This window comes from Stylophora pistillata, chromosome 11 (assembly GCF_964205215.1).
Source record: "Stylophora pistillata chromosome 11, jaStyPist1.2, whole genome shotgun sequence".
NCBI lineage: Eukaryota > Metazoa > Cnidaria > Anthozoa > Scleractinia > Pocilloporidae > Stylophora > Stylophora pistillata.
Genome location: NC_142529.1, coordinates 21266868 through 21282689, shown reverse-complemented (window position 1 = coordinate 21282689; position 15822 = coordinate 21266868). Strand labels below are relative to the sequence as shown.

At 40.6% G+C, this 15822-nt stretch overlaps 3 long non-coding RNA genes across 3 annotated transcripts in view; 2 read left to right on the top strand and 1 right to left on the bottom strand.

The window, feature by feature from the left end:
• LOC148720557 (uncharacterized) overlaps window positions 1–15822 on the top strand; it is a 486858-nt gene that overhangs the window by 373401 nt on the left and 97635 nt on the right. The window lies entirely within an intron of this gene.
• Window positions 2789–3657, top strand: LOC148720564 (uncharacterized). The gene is made up of 2 exons (XR_015993568.1): window positions 2789–2968; window positions 3294–3657. It is a non-coding gene; the product is annotated as an uncharacterized LOC148720564 (long non-coding RNA).
• Window positions 3445–5758, bottom strand: LOC148720563 (uncharacterized). The gene is made up of 2 exons (XR_015993553.1): window positions 5498–5758; window positions 3445–4280 (listed from the first exon to the last, which is right to left on the bottom strand). It is a non-coding gene; the product is annotated as an uncharacterized LOC148720563 (long non-coding RNA).

The following is a 15822-nucleotide window of genomic DNA, read 5'->3' as shown; positions in this document are numbered from 1 at the left end:
CTGATTCAAAGTCTGCCCCTCCCCTTCCTCCCAAAACTACCTGTATCTGCAAAGTTGAAGTGGTAAATTAGCCACCGTAACGATTACAAAACGAGCGAAGGGCTAACGACGAAGGGCCCTCCGACGAAGGGCTAACGCTCGAAACGTCAGCTTCTGTAATCGTTACGGTGGCCAATTTACCACTTCAACTTTGTTGATATATCCAAATTATTTCGTTACTCCCACCGACGCAGCCCCAAACAGTTTCTTTCGAAACTATCAGCCTTTACCTGTATCTGCCCCTGCTAGCAACTCTCTTAAGAGCAGAGACCTAAGCTAGGATTCGGGCTTGCACTAGATATTTGCATACCTCTTTAAAGTAGAGCCGGATTAGCTCATACACAAAGCCTCTGTCGATCAAAGACAAAAGATCGTAGAAGAAGAAAGCTAGACTGGAATTCAGCCTCCGGCAGAGAGTAAAATCCTGCAATTAAGACGAAAAAACTAGAGACAGTCAAAAGAATAAAAATATCATATACGAAGTGTTGATATCAAGTTTGAACGAAAATACCTTTTCTGTTCGAACGCTTTAAAAGTTAACACTGATAGCAATTACAAAATGATTTCAAGCCGAATCCAAAGGAAAACGAACCTTCGAATGGTCTGAGAAAATACGTAACAGCAAGGATGATAAAATATTTCTAAGACTGGTTGGTTTTCCTTCACCCACCCTTGCCCAGTTTCTGAAGCAAAGTGACAGCTCTCACCCAACCAACCCTTGTTGAGAGGAGTGGCTGAAAGCTAAACGTTGAAGGTAATAACAACCAGCATATTTCAGACGAAGTGTAAACATTAAAACTGAGAATTTTAACAAGTAAATAAATAGATAAAACCTTACCAAGGCATTCTCTCATCCCCCCCACCCCCCCCTTACATGAACACAATAGTCAGGGAGCAGATACCCTGTATTTTGAAACTTATACCACAATTCAACTCTACGAAGTACCTCAAGTTGATCAAGAGGTCTCTCTCTATTAGAAGCAAGTGTCAGATCTTTTCTGCGGCAATGGTTGAACAAAAATGATTATTTTGGTATCTGCTCCCAAACTACACGGAAAGGGGAGTAAATGGATTTAGTATTTCCTTGTAAAAAAAAGACAGATAATTTCATACTTTTTGGCCTTGATTATACTGATCAATTTCGGTATCTAAGCTACTGGGCACTCACCCCTCCCCTAAACCAACAATAGTCAACTGATAACAGAATTAGGTTAGGGGAGGGGAGGGGTGGGTGTGCAGTTGCTGAGACAATGGTGACACACACATGACAATATCAATAAATGACTACTGTTTAGCAAATCTCATCTCAAACTTATCAGTTTTAGGCATAAATAGATTGTGCTCGGCAACTTTTAGCGTTTTCAGCAACTTTTTGTGCTTCGAGCAACCCTAGAGTAACTTTTGTCTTCCTTGGCAACTTTTAAGTCCAGATATGGTTAAAAACTGACCAAACTATCAAAAAGGTCTTTAATTAAAGGGTTTTTTTTTTATTAAAACTGGTCAAAACTAAGGATGTCGTACGTTCTTACAAACAATTTTTAAAAAATACGTGCGTTCACGAACTGGACAGCAGCTACCCTAATGGCGCTTACATCGAGCAGTTATTTATTCCAACAATAGAGCTTCCCGCCCATCATCTTGGTATTTGCTGCGGTGCGAGGCATCACAATTACAAGCTGAAATGAATGACAAGGAAAATGAAAATAATACAGATATTGACCCTATTGAAGTTATCATGGCCGCTGGGGCAACTCTTGGTAGTCGTCCAAGAGCTTTAATTTCTAGAAAACGCAAAATTCCCATCAACGAAGGCAAATACAAACAACGAAGAAGCGGTAGCTCGGACTCGTCCTCAGGGAAAGGAAATGCAACATGCGCTTGGAATCGCCTGAAAGACTATCCAAAACGTCATTAGAAAATAAATATATCTTATTAACCAAGCGCGAGGGCCGTACTGGGAGAATATCGGCCCGAGGTCTTGACAGTAAGGACCGAGCGCAGTGAGGTCCGTACAAAAAAGACCGAGGTCCGATATTCTTCCAGTACGGTCCCGAGCAAGCTTAGTCTCCCTCGCAACCGTTTTTTGGGATGTCACGCAACGCTCCCCCAAAAGAACGGCTGCTGACATCCGAACTACATTCCTTTCTCATTGTCCTGGCGGTTTGTTCGCGGTCTATTGAACAGACCAATCAGATACCAGAAAATCTGAATGACGTAAGGTTTCACGCAAAAATGTGGATGTGGCAGATGATCTAGCTATCACGTCGGGAGAAACACTGAAGAAATTTGTCGATGAGAGCTCAAAATGTTTCACATCACGTTTCAGCGAGCAACTGAGAAAGTAGAAGAAGCTAAAAACTGAACTGAAACTCTCTATTCGCACTATTTCAAGAGGTTACTACAGATTATGAAAGTCAGAATATTTAAGAAACAGTACATTACATCAATAATCAAAAGGAAATACAAGACGCCTTTCAATCTAGGTCAAGGGCTAAACACTTGCTTCGACCTACAGATGGAGATCAGGAGGAAAAAAGCGCGTACTTGCCGTCAACAAACCGGACGAAGGCTTCGAGAACACTTCAATTTAGGTCGGCCAACGTCTCCTACACTATTTGTACTTCTTCATTTGCCAGTCCACTGCTAGTTGGAGTGAGCCCGATTAGTTATGTTCGTGGCTTCTTATCACCGGTACAGGAAATCGGCCCGAATTATCGAGTGTTTCCGTACGTTGGTACAACGCAACAACATTAGAGAGCTTTAGATTCGAGTACGAGAACGAGTACGAGTACGAGTTTACTAGCGTGCTCACATTGCGCATGCGTAGCTCTCCGTGACACCGTCACGGAAGCGGGAAACTCGTCTTCCGCCGCTCGTCGACAACGAGATTTTGACCAGAAGTCGTCCTCCAGAGAACGAGTTTCGAAAGGTGAGTATTTTGTATTTTAAACTTACCCTAGTCTTTTTCTAAGTCAGCAAAAGCAAACTTAAAGCCGTATACAGAGGTTTTATCGAATTGAATGTTATTACAAACCCTGATTTCATTCGTTTTTGATACTTTTTGGTCGACCTATTTTCACGAAATACTGAGGTCTACACACGTAAACAACATACCGCCAGTCGAATAAATTTAAATTGAAAAATGAGAGCCTTAAAAAGCGCTTTCACCCTTGAATTTTAACCATGCATGAGGGATATGAACAGTGAATTGTTGTGATGTGGTTGACACTTTCCCGACTTTCTTCAATTCGTAGCGATAGCGGAACGAGAACTTTTTATTTGAAAAGGAAACACGAAACTATGCTTCTCAGAGAAGTACTGGTTAAAGAGCCTCACAAGTACTGACCAGATTCAAAAGAGAGAGGTATATCTTGGACGAAAAACGCCGAACACTATGATAAAACCTTGAACACTGAAACATTTTATTAGCTTCTCATTAATTATTGTCATATTAATACCATTATATTTATGAAATGAAAACTAAGGAAGAGTTTGTATGGTAAAATATCTGAATACATTATTTTTACATCTTTTTTAGTTGTATCATATAAATGTACTGTATTATTATTACAAAGTCAGTTCAGCTGTTTTGAAATTAAAAATTATACATATTTACAATTTTGATTTTCTCAAGTAAATTAATTTAGATTTGAAAATTCTCCATAAAGGAAAAAAAAATTGATGGCGATGGATCCACATCCCATATTCATCAATTACTCCTTTCATAGCTAACTATACATAGAAATTTACAAGCAGAAGATATAATTACAATTATAATTTGGTTCACTTCTTCTTTATCTTCTCATCACTTTGCCAAATTGCATTGCTTCAATGTAGCCATAGTTGGTACTAACTATGATGTAGCAAATCAAGAACTTTAAACCTGAAAATAATCATCTAATGTAGGAGGTTGAACATCAAAATAGGTGCTTGTAGTTGATCCATATAAGCAGGTACATGCATTCCGAAGCAGAGCACACACTGAATACATTACACCTACTGGACTTAATCCAATCTTTAAGTTTTTCTTAAAATCTAGGAAAGCGAAGTATGTTACTATGTTGCTAAACACCCACTCCACAGCTTCCCTGACTTTACTTCATCCTTCAAGATGAATCTGAGTGGATAGGCGAGGTTGCCATATATATACAGTGGTTGTCCACTGGTATCAAATGAATGCTGCTGAAGGTTATGAAGGAGGCCAGACATTCTTAACATACCAGCATCATGCCTTTTACCCTCTGAAATGAAAATTTATAGAGTAAACATACTTGGATTTATATCAGTAGCTAGTTTTATAACACTCTTGTAGCTGCAGGTAACTGTTGAATTACAAACTGTGATTTAATTTTTTTTTTCGATTTTCCAAGTTAATTGGTTAATAGCCATTTTGATTTAGTAGGGGCTGGGTTATAGATATTTGTGTAAGGATTCAAGGGTAGGCTACATTTAATGAAGCTCTTACCAAGGGGCTGACTACCGAAAATGTTTCCTGATAGATTTGATCTTTCCAGCCCACTCCTCTAGGTGTAGATACCGTAGATCCTCAAATCAATTAGCGCCCAGGGAGCTTAATTCAAATTTATGAGAAAATACGCTTATTTAATTTTTCCCAAATAGTGGCCTGACATGACCATTGTTTTAATACATCATCTCCACGTAAACAAAATTAACTATTTATTGACGTAAAAAAACTGATCCTAGAGTTTAACTCACCATTAGTGCAATGTTCAAATCTAATACTACACGAAAAACATGCATCCTTTGCTGTCTCACTGCTCATCCACAAAATGAGGGGAGAGGAGGGGGTACTTATTTGAGGGGGGTACTTATTTTAAATTTTTGGTCGATAGGAGGGGCACTTATTCGAAGGGGGTGCTTATTCGAGGATTTACGGTGTTGACACTTCAATTCAGTTTCAAATTTGGGGGCTTAAATAAGGGGAGGCATTACAGCAGAACGATGCAAATAATCGTATTAGCTTACCAACTGGTCCATACAAATTGGCTATGAAACCATTTGGCGCAACAAATGATTGAAACTTTAGGGCATGTACCCTTTTGTGCCCACTGGGTACACGCTGGTTCTCTCCTGGGTGACAAATTGGGCGAACTGTCAGGTCTACAAACCCCTAGCAATTCTCAAGAGCTGTTCCCTTTCCATGGACAACAAGAGCAAAGTCTTCCAGATGTTAGCTACTCAGCCAGGGTTGATCGGGATCTCTGAGCAAGTATCCATGGTTTGTGTAAGTAAAGCTGATCACCTCGTTGAAGATTAAGCTCAGCTCGGGCACTGAACAAAGCGAGGAATCATATCCGAGAGACGACATGGGTAAGAAAAAAGTTTCAATAAAATCAACAGTCCTTTCGTTCCTGAACATACCGTGCCATTGGCACAAGTAAAAATTTCTGGAATTGCTAATCCCCGAAGAAGGAGAGGAAATCCTGTGATGACAAACCTGAGCTCGGCTGCAAACTCTTCAGGAGAAATGGCGTCAAAAACATCGTCAATCCTTTCATACTGCTTGTAAGGATGTTGCCTCCCATCGTTGTGATTTCATAAATCGCAAAGGAGGTAAACGGATGCTAATAGGATAGTTTTTTTGGCTAAACATGGCGAGATTGTTACAGTAAAACCCTCGCATTCGGATCGATACATTTGTTTGGAATCTAAAGTTACAATTTTCGTCAGCACGACTACGAGTACGAGATACTAGTACCAGATCTCGCGCGGTTAAAACTCGTACTCGCACTCGTTCTCGCACTCGAATCTAAAGCTCTCTAATAACAATAATATGACCACTCATCGGTAACATGGACAAACACGAGCGGGATTGCTTGATTTCCCGGATCCTGTAGATAACTTAACAAAAACATCTTTCTTGACAAAAGGCTTTTCTAATTGCAAGCTTCTGGTGAGCATTAAGCTCGAAAATTTTGAACTTAAACGACGCTTTGCAAAAAGCTCCTTCAAGCACCTCCATTTGTCTTGTGTTTTCCACATGAGGATCGCGATAGAAAACGATATCTGATTGGACGAGTCTCAAAAGGTGAGTCTGGCGCGAAAAGGTTCCTGAAAATGGAACCCAAGCTGTGATTGGCCAATTCTGAGAAAGGAATGTAGTTCGGTTGTAAGCAGCCGTTCTTTTGGGGGAGCGTTGCGTGACATCCAAAAAAACCGTTGCGAGGGAGACTAGAGCAAGCTTGGTTAATAAGAGATTTATTACACGACTGAAGTTCAAAGGGACACAAGTGCGGTATCATTCGGGCCTATTCGGGACAGTGCCCGGTCCAATACTGAGAGAATATTGAGCGACAATAGGGCAATTGGATTGGTTAATTTTAGTTATTGGCCCTCTGACTTCCCGAGTCGTGTAATAATTTCTATTATTAGTTATGTTGAGCATAAAGATTAAAATTGATCACAACAAATGATGTTAAATTACAGATATGACGTCATACTTTGAGTAGTAATCTAGGACAAAATGACTCTCAAAACTAAGCAACTTTTTTTAAATTTAGGTGGCAACTTTTACATTTTTGAGCAACTTTGGAGCAACTTTTGGGCGTATTGTCAAGCAATTTTTGCTGGATTTACTAGCACAATGTATTCATGCCTAATCAGTTATCTCCGAAAGTGTAGAGTTCACCATTGCGCGTATGTCGCCTGAAAATTGTTCAGGAAAATGGCTTCTTCTTGTTCAGAAGAACTTGTCTGTGCCTTCCAGTTGTTGTGCCATACTTTTAAACTGTCAATATCATAAAAAAAAAAACACTGTAATGAGTCACCTATCTACATCAAATGTCAAAGGAATGTCTCAGTTAGTGGGATTGTACCGTTTTTCCTTCTGAATTTCGCTCACTCTGTAACGATAAAGAATTCCAGCCAAACACTTAACCAGTCAGATACAAAACTAAAACCACCTTAACTTCGTATATGCTGTCATGAAGGGGCAGACTGGGAGATGGAGGGGTATTTTGTTTCACCAATGGAGTCGATAATGCAATGTTGCTAAAGAAACATTTGACTGTCTGCGGCCTTCCCTACATCTATACGGAAAGCCACAAAAATTTAGAAGAAAAATTTATCTTTCACATCAACACTCTTAATCTCCACGGGATCAACGAACGCTTTCCATTGAGTTGCTAAGGACTCCATCCAAATTCATACAACTCACAATTCCTCTGTTCGCTTTGAAGGGCTACAGTAGGAAACGTCAGCTTCTCTTCACGGTGACCAATTTACATTATTGACTCAGTTGATAAAACCAAATTATCTAGCTTAATTGTTTAATTTTTTCTTGAGTTTTTAAAGACTTCTTTGGTTTCATAACACTCAGACAAAACTTGCTTTGAGTTAAAATTGTTAGTCCAGGGTTAAAAAGTTCATTACTGCAACAAACGTGAAAAAAAATAGCTGAGATCAGCTTACCATCAGTTTGAAAAAGAACCACGCATGACCCATCGCTATTGCTCTGACAGGTGCAGTTGCCACAACCCACTGCAAAGCTAACTCCTCGTGTACCAGCTATTGAAAACAACAAATTTCATACAAAAAGATTCTGAACATCATCGAAATAAACCTTGGGCCTGTCATGTAAAGGTGTTTGTTTTAAATGGGAGAAGGTAAATCGAATAAGAAATTTGGTAGACTTTGAGCTAGGTAAAGAAACAGAGAAAGATGTTGTTTATCTTGTCACGAGCGTGGGACAGAGAGAAAGTTTTGAGTCTCCGTGAGGAAAAGAAGCTCAGACCTTCGGATTCCGCGCTCCGATGCTCCACCACTGAGCCATAGAGACACTATGTGGTGAGCAAGGCCTATTATGAAGTTCATATATTACACGTGTCCTGCATAATGCTAGGATCGATATCGTCGATACGATAGCGTCATGTCCCGCAAGTCAACTCAAAATCATTCCCATGACGTAAAATGAGATAATAAAATGTCGACGTAATCACTGACTATGCAAAATGGCGGTCGGTCACGTTTTTACTGGCTCCGCTCTTTTTGCTTTATTTCTTATTTTTCTTATGGATTTTAGTTCTAATGGCTTGCTGTTTACTAGTCGATTGGATTTATCTGAGGTTTGGCATTCTCGAGGAATTGGTCTTCCTATTTTTGGCAGTGCAAATCGTAGTGACCTCAGCTCATTGCTGATGTAGCGGACTCGCCATCTTGGATTTAGCCGTGCACGACGTCGTGGCTTTTTCCTGTTGTCAATCAGTCATTATCCGAATTCGATTTATACTTTTAATCTCACCCGTTTGGTTGTCAGTGGTGACATCAATGTCAATCCTGATCCTGATGATTTTCAGTTTATTCCTTCCGCAAGAATCAGTGATCGCTGGTGTTGTCGTTTATCGAATGCTTATCGTTGTCGAATCATTTCGAACCTCACTGAGTCAGATGCGTTTCATCTACGGCCAAGCCAATTCAAGTCCTGTTGACCTTATGTACTTTGAATGCTCCTTCGCTCAAGAATAAATCTGCTCTCTTCTTTGACTATGTCAGTGAACGTAAAGCGCACGTGTTTGCCATAACAGAGACCTGGCTTTCGCTTAATGACGCGGCGGTATACAATCAAGGAGGTTACGCCTGCTGGATATAATGGATGTGTCGAAAACGAAGACCCAAAAACGAAGACCTAAGACCTAAGACCCACTGGTCTAAAACGAAGTCCCTGTAGTCTAAAACGAAGACCCTGTGGTCTAAAACGAAGACCCTGTGGTCTAAAACGAAGACCAAAGGAGTTTTCCAATTGTCGTAACAGCGTGCCATAATCCACAGTATCAAAAGCAGCACTAAGATCAAGGAGAAGAAGGAAAGTCACACGTTGTTTATCCATATTAAGTAGAATATCTTTACGACCTTCAACAGAGCAGTTTCAGCACTGTGGTGAAGGGATGTGTCGAAAACGAAGACCCAAAAACAAAGAACTACGACCTAAGACCCAGTGGTCTAAAACGAAGACCCTGTAGTCTAAAACGAAGACCCTGTGGTCTAAAACGAAGACCCATTGGTCTAAAACGAAGACCCATTGGTCTAAAACGAAGACCCATTAGTCTAACTTTATTAGCACCTGGTCTCAGGAGAATCGCCTGCAGCTGAATCCATCTAAATGTAAGGAACTGCAGTCTTGCTTTAAGAGATCTCCTCCAATTCATTCTCCAGTTGAACTTGATGGCTTTGCTTTCGAGTCTGTTAACTCGGCTAAAGTGCTCGGCGTTACCATAAGAGATGATTTCAAGTGGAACGATCACATCTTTAATGTAACCTCAAAGGCTGCCAAAAGATTGCACCTCCTGAGTCAACTCAAACGTGCTGGTATCTCTGCGAGATATCTTGTTTTATTTTACTGTAGTACCATAAGATCGGTTTTAGAATACGCATGTCAAGTATCTCACTCCAGCCTTCCGTTCTATTTATCCGAAGAGCTGGAACGTATTCAGAAGCGCGCCTTGCGCATTATCTTTCCTTATACAAGCTACAACAGCGCGCTCAAAGAGGCAGGCATCTCCTCTCTTTACGACAGGAGAGCACCTCTATTGTTTGATCTTTTTAATGACATTGTTCTTGACATTAATCACAAGCTCGCTGGTCTATTCCCACGTAAAGCTGAGCACCACAGGCAGCTGCGCAGCAATAGGAAGTTTAACTTGCCATTGTGCAAGACTGATCGTTTTAAAAAATCCTTTATTGTTAGCCATAGCCTAAGGATGTAAATATATATGTTTAAGTATGTATATTTTTTTAACACAAGATCATCCTAAGTGAAACCTTTTTATTAGATTTGTATATTTTTATTATTAAGATTTTCGAACCATTTTAACTATGAATTTTGTTTCTTGTATTGTATATTATACACGTAATTCAGTCTTCGGACTGCGAGTTGTTTCTTTTTAATAAACGATTTATTTATCTATCTATCTATCTATCTATCTATCTATCTATCTATCTATCTATCTTATCTATCTATCTATCTAAACCGAAGACCCACTGGTCTCAAACGAAGACCCATTGTTCTGAAAACCTTTTTTGCAAGGAAAAGCTATACACTAAGCTAAAATGCTCTCATTTCTGTAGCGCATAAATTAAAATGTCATCTCAGCGCTTGACCAACTTGACAGTTACGTCATCTCAGTTGGTACAACATATGTCAAATTGTGTAACGCAATTAACTTCTAAGAATATAGAAATATACGTTTTAGTGACGATTTTGGTATATAATATGTCGTCACAAATATTCTATTTTTCAAATGCATATTGAGCAAATTACGATGAAGTCACTTCATTACTTTACTACACTGTCTTTATCATATAAAGGCGCAAAGGTCAACTGTGCGTGACTCACAAATTTATTCAGCACAGGCTACAAGGATGATCTCCCGCCAGAAAGTGATTTTCCCGGGAAGATTAAATCGTCACTCTCGTATGCATCCCTGCGCTGAGAATGAAATTTCATGCAGGCGTCCCTAGCGTTAGCTTAAGCGCGCCAGTGTGAACCCTTTTAAACATCTGAGCTGTGCTATCTAGAACAAAAATTATTACTCCAACTCCGAGAGACTGAAATGAACACAGTCTAATGCGAGGACTGTTCATTTAACAAAAATTGACAGAAATGTCATCTTTTGACCTACGCGACAACTTTATCAGACAGCCATATATAACCACAAGCCTTTGAAATGTAAACGTGGTCTGATACAAAATGAAGAGCCAGTTCCGTAAAAGTCAAACTGATTTGTGTGATGAGACTAAAATGTAGCTTTCAAATTTGGTGTATGACATTTTTTACCGATACCAAAGCCGCGACAGTTTTAAAACTATTGTTCGTTTTTACACTTGGCTAATATATAATCAATTACAAATTTTCCCGGGGACATTACATGTGCTGTATTTGATCGTACAAGATTATTCACGTAGCTTTGCAAGTCACGCACAGATGAGCTTTGAGCCAGGTCTTTAAAGCTGACGGATAAAGTCCCGGGGGGTACTCGATATATTCCTGGGTGGGGAGATGCGGCGCGGCCCCTCATACCCTGACCCTGTTTAAGACAAATATCGCTGATTTTCCTACCCTGTTTAAGACAGAATTCCGATTTTTGATACCCTGTTTAAGACATATAATGCGTCTGGTATCAATGCCAAAATCAACGGAATTCAATATTAATTAAAATTAGAGCTTGTAAAAATTTTGCTGTTTATCTTCCAAGAAAAGATATCCTGTTTAAGACAAAAATTGATAAATTGATACCCTGATTAAGACAAAAAATGATAAACTCCATACCCTGTTTAAGAAAAAAATCTCGAAAAACATACCCTGGCTGGCCGCACGTCCCCATTAAGCCCTTATAAGAGAGTACACCCCCCGGATCAAGCGTCCATCAAGCGGTAGTTACGGTCACAGTATGACGCAGTATTACTGAAGTCACCTCACTGTCATTTGAAAAAATCTAAAATGTAATGTTGGTGACGTGGAAATGTACTAAACTCGTCACTAAAACATACACTTCGACACTCTTGGAATTTGACTGCGTTACACAATTTGACAGGTGTTGTGTGCGCTTGGATGAAGCACACCCAGAGACATTTTAATTTATGCGCTGCAGAAATTTCGTGTCTATGGTTTTAGACCATTCTGACGGAAGATCATCCTTGTAGCCTGTGGTGAATAAATTTGCGAGTCACGCACAGTTGACCTTTGCGCCTTTATATGATAAAGACAGTGTAGCAAAGTAGATAGATAGATAGATAGATAGATAGATAGATAGATAGACAGATAGTTTATTAATAACCGATTTGAAACCAAAGGTTGAATTATACGATTATTTCCAAATTTTAAATAGTGATAATTACGTTAAATAGACTAAATGTATTAAAACAGAAATAAGGACACTAAATACATGTTCTTAAAAAAAAAAAACGGTTATATAAAACCGTTCAATCCCGCATTGAAGGTAATAAAACTATTACGAAACCTGATCGTCTTAAAAACTGGCTTAAACTTCTGCATATTTCTTAGGTTAAAGGCACATGTATTGCGAGCAGGAAGAAGTTCATGGAGCTTGTTCTGTTTATTCTGTAAAACATTCTTAAATAGTTTATCAACTAGTTTCTGGCGGCGATCTGAAAGTTTAGTCAGGTCTGTTTCAACCAAGGTCTCATTATATGAGCAGAGAGGAAAAATAATGCAGATAGCCCGCTTTTGTACTTCTTCAAGTTCGTTGGAGAGGTACACGGGGAGGCCGTCATGGAAGACTGGACAGGCGTACTCTGTAATCGGACGAATACAAGTGCAGAAAAACTGGACTAACTCACGGGTACCAAGACCAGAGCGTTTAAGGTGAGATAAGCTATACAAGCGCTTTTTTAGCTTTCCCAACAATAAAGTTAATGAGACAATTCCATTTCAAATCGTTAGAGATGTTAAGGCCTAGTATTTTGGCACTAGTAGTTAGGTCAATGGGCTTGCCATTAACAACCACTGGATCGAAAGAAGTAGAGTTGTTAGTGTTAAAGTTTATAAGCAGTTCTTTGCATTTCGTCTCGTTTAGTTAAAACTTATCCTCGGTCGCACGGCTTGCTAGGGTGTCAACAGCAGCTTGAATGTGACTGTCTTGGTTCTTGCTTATCGTCTCCGAAATAGTGGTATCGTCAACATACTTCCAGAGATAGATGCCAGGAACATCCAGCTAGTTGATCATGATGATAAACAGCCACGCCCCTAGTTTTGTACCTTGAGGAACCCCCGCTGTGACTGCGCCCCATTCTGAGAAGCAGTCGTGGCCGAGTTGAACACGCTGTTTGCGCGAGGTGAGAAAGTCGATAATCCATGAGATGACAGCATTGGGGATGTTATATGTACCCAGCTTATTGACCAAAATCTGCTGGACGATTAGGTCAAAGGCTTTTTTAAAATCGAAGAGAATCACCCTCACAGACGCCCCGTTACCGTCAGTAGCACTGTACCATGCATGAGTCATACTAATTAGGGCTTCGGTGGTGCTTGAACAGGGAACAGTGCCAAACTGCCGAGGATCGACCTTAGCGAGTACAGCTGGTTTAACGTAACGATCAACCACAGAGTCCTCAGTCAGCTTGGAAAGGACAGGTGTAAGTGAAATTGGTCTCAGGTGTTTCTTAACGTCATAAACAGGGGTCTGCTTAAGAATAGGGGCGACGTTGGCGAGCTTCCTGGACTGGGGGAGACGAGCCTCCAAGTATGGGCTATTAAGAATATAAGTAACCACAGGAGCCAATAGGTCGGCGTTCTCTTTCAAAAGCCAGGCGGGCACGCCGTCAGGCCCAGAAGCTTTGGCAGGATTAAGGGCGATGAGCTTCTTCAAGACACAGAATTTAGTAACCGTTGGTGTGTCGGTGTATTGCACAGCAAACGAGACTCCAGAATCCAATGGAGTAAAAGAGTTCATTGGAGCAAGAAAGGCATTGTTAATGACGTTAGCAAGGGCCGTACGACTAGAGTCAGGCCCTGTATCAATATGCTTCATGACAGAGGTAGGATCTGTGCGTGTAGCTGATTGCATCCCGCCAAGTGATTTAATTTCGTTCCACCACCTACGCGGTTCGTAGTTCCTCAGATGTTCGACTTTGGACTCGTAGTATTTAGCGCGACAAGACTTCCGCAAGCTATTAACACGGTTCCGAAGGCGGTGGAAGCAATCTTGATCGCATGGCCAGACGACTTGTTGTCCGCAAGTCTCTGGATTTCAGCTGGATTTTGTTCCTCGGACCATGCCTTCTAGCCAGAGGCTGTACTTCCACAGTATCGTGGTCGGAGAACCCAAAAGGAGGCAACTTTTTGGGCACATCGTAAAAGGCGCTGAGATTGGTGGAGACTAGATCTAATTTACTTTGCCCACGAGTTGGAAAGGGGACAATTTGGCGGAGACCGAAGGCGTTCCCTAGACGAGAGCAGTTTAACTTGTTAAAATCCCCCAAAAGAAAGAGGCCGCAGTCAGGAAAAATGGCTTCGATTTTTGATAGTGACTCGTACAGGTACTTTAAAATCAAGGAGTCGGTTGCACTCCGCGGATGGTAAATAGTTCCAGCAATAATAGATGGTATGCTCCTAGGGCCGGAACCGTTTGGGGCGGATTTTAACCCATAAAACTTCAAAATTCTCGTCCATAAGGTCGGATAGAACATCATATCGGATAGAATCGCGGACGTACATGCTAATGCCTTCATGATCGCTAGTTACCCTGTCTCTGCGAATGATATTGTAGCCCGGAACCAACACGAAATTGTCATCCATGTGGTTTTTGAGCCATGTTTCCGTGATGCAAATGAAATCCAGATTTGCATTCAGGAAATGGACACTCGAACTTCGTCAATCTTTGGTGAGAGAGACATCACATTGGAGAGAATAAAAGCCGGCACAAACGAGTAAACAGAGCCAGATTCCAAGGGGGCTTCGAGACGAATAACCTTGCAGTTAGCAGGAATATGTCCCGAACTGGACGCCGTGAATTTAGTTTTGCGGCTCACTGGTCTTGACTTTGTAATGGTGGTTATAGTATGGCGCTTGTAAGTTTCTCGTTCTTCAACTTGCTTGCCTGCTCGCTTTCCTCGATAACGGGGCCAAACTTTCTTCTCTAGGACATCATTGTTAGGAAAGGATGAGGCTTGCATCATGTCGATGAGGTAAAATATCCAAATAAAGATAAACAGTGTAAAAATATGCGGAGCTGTGAAAGCCATGTGCAGCCGTGAAAGGCGCATACATTAATGATGACGCATACATTAATGAAAGTAATGAAGTCACCTCATCGTAATTTGCTCAATATGCACTTGAAAAATAGAATGTTGGGACGACAAAATATACCAAAATCGTCACAAAAACGTATATTTCTGTATTCTTAGAAATTAATTCCGTTACACAATTTGACACGTGTCGTACCGACTGAGATAACGTAATTGTCAAGGTGGTCGCACGCTCAGATGACATTTTAATTTATGCGCTACAGAAATGAGAGCAATTGAGCTTAGTGTATAGCCTTTCCTAAAAAAAAAAAAGGTTTTTAGAACAATGGGTCTTCGTTTTAGACCACAGGGTCTCCGTTTTAGACCACAGGGTCTTCGTTTTAGACAACAGGTCTTCGTTTTAGACTACAGGGTCTTCGTTTTAGACCACAGGGTCTTCGTTTTAGACTACAGGGTCTTCGTTTTAGACTACAGGGTCTTCGTTTTAGACTACAGGGTCTTCGTTTTAGACTACAGGGTCTTCGTTTTAGACCACAGGGTCTTCGTTTTAGACCAGTGGGTCTTAGGTCGTAGGTCTTCGTTTTCGACACGTCCCTTCACCACAGTGCTGAAACTGCTCTGTTGAATGTCGTAAACGATATTCTACTTAATATGGATAAACAACGTGTGACTTTACTTCTTCTCCTTGATCTGAGTGCTGCTTTTGATACTGTGGATTACGGCACGCTCATACGACAATTAGGAAACTCCTTTGGTATTCAAGGCAAGGTCCTTTCATGGTTACAATCTTACCTCTCTGGTCGCGATCGTGCCCAGTGCATTTCGGTAAACAGTGAACTTTCAAGAAGATTCAACTTGGATTGTGGTGTTCCGCTAGGATCTTGTATGGGTCCTTTTTTATTCACACTCTACACTAGTATGTGGTTTCAGATTGTTCAGTCGCATTTGCCTGACGTTTATCGTTTTGCAGACGATACTCAATTATATTTTTCTTTTTGTCCTAATGACGCTATTGATGAGCTTTCCGCCTTAAGTGCTTTGGATTCCTGTGTTGATGATATT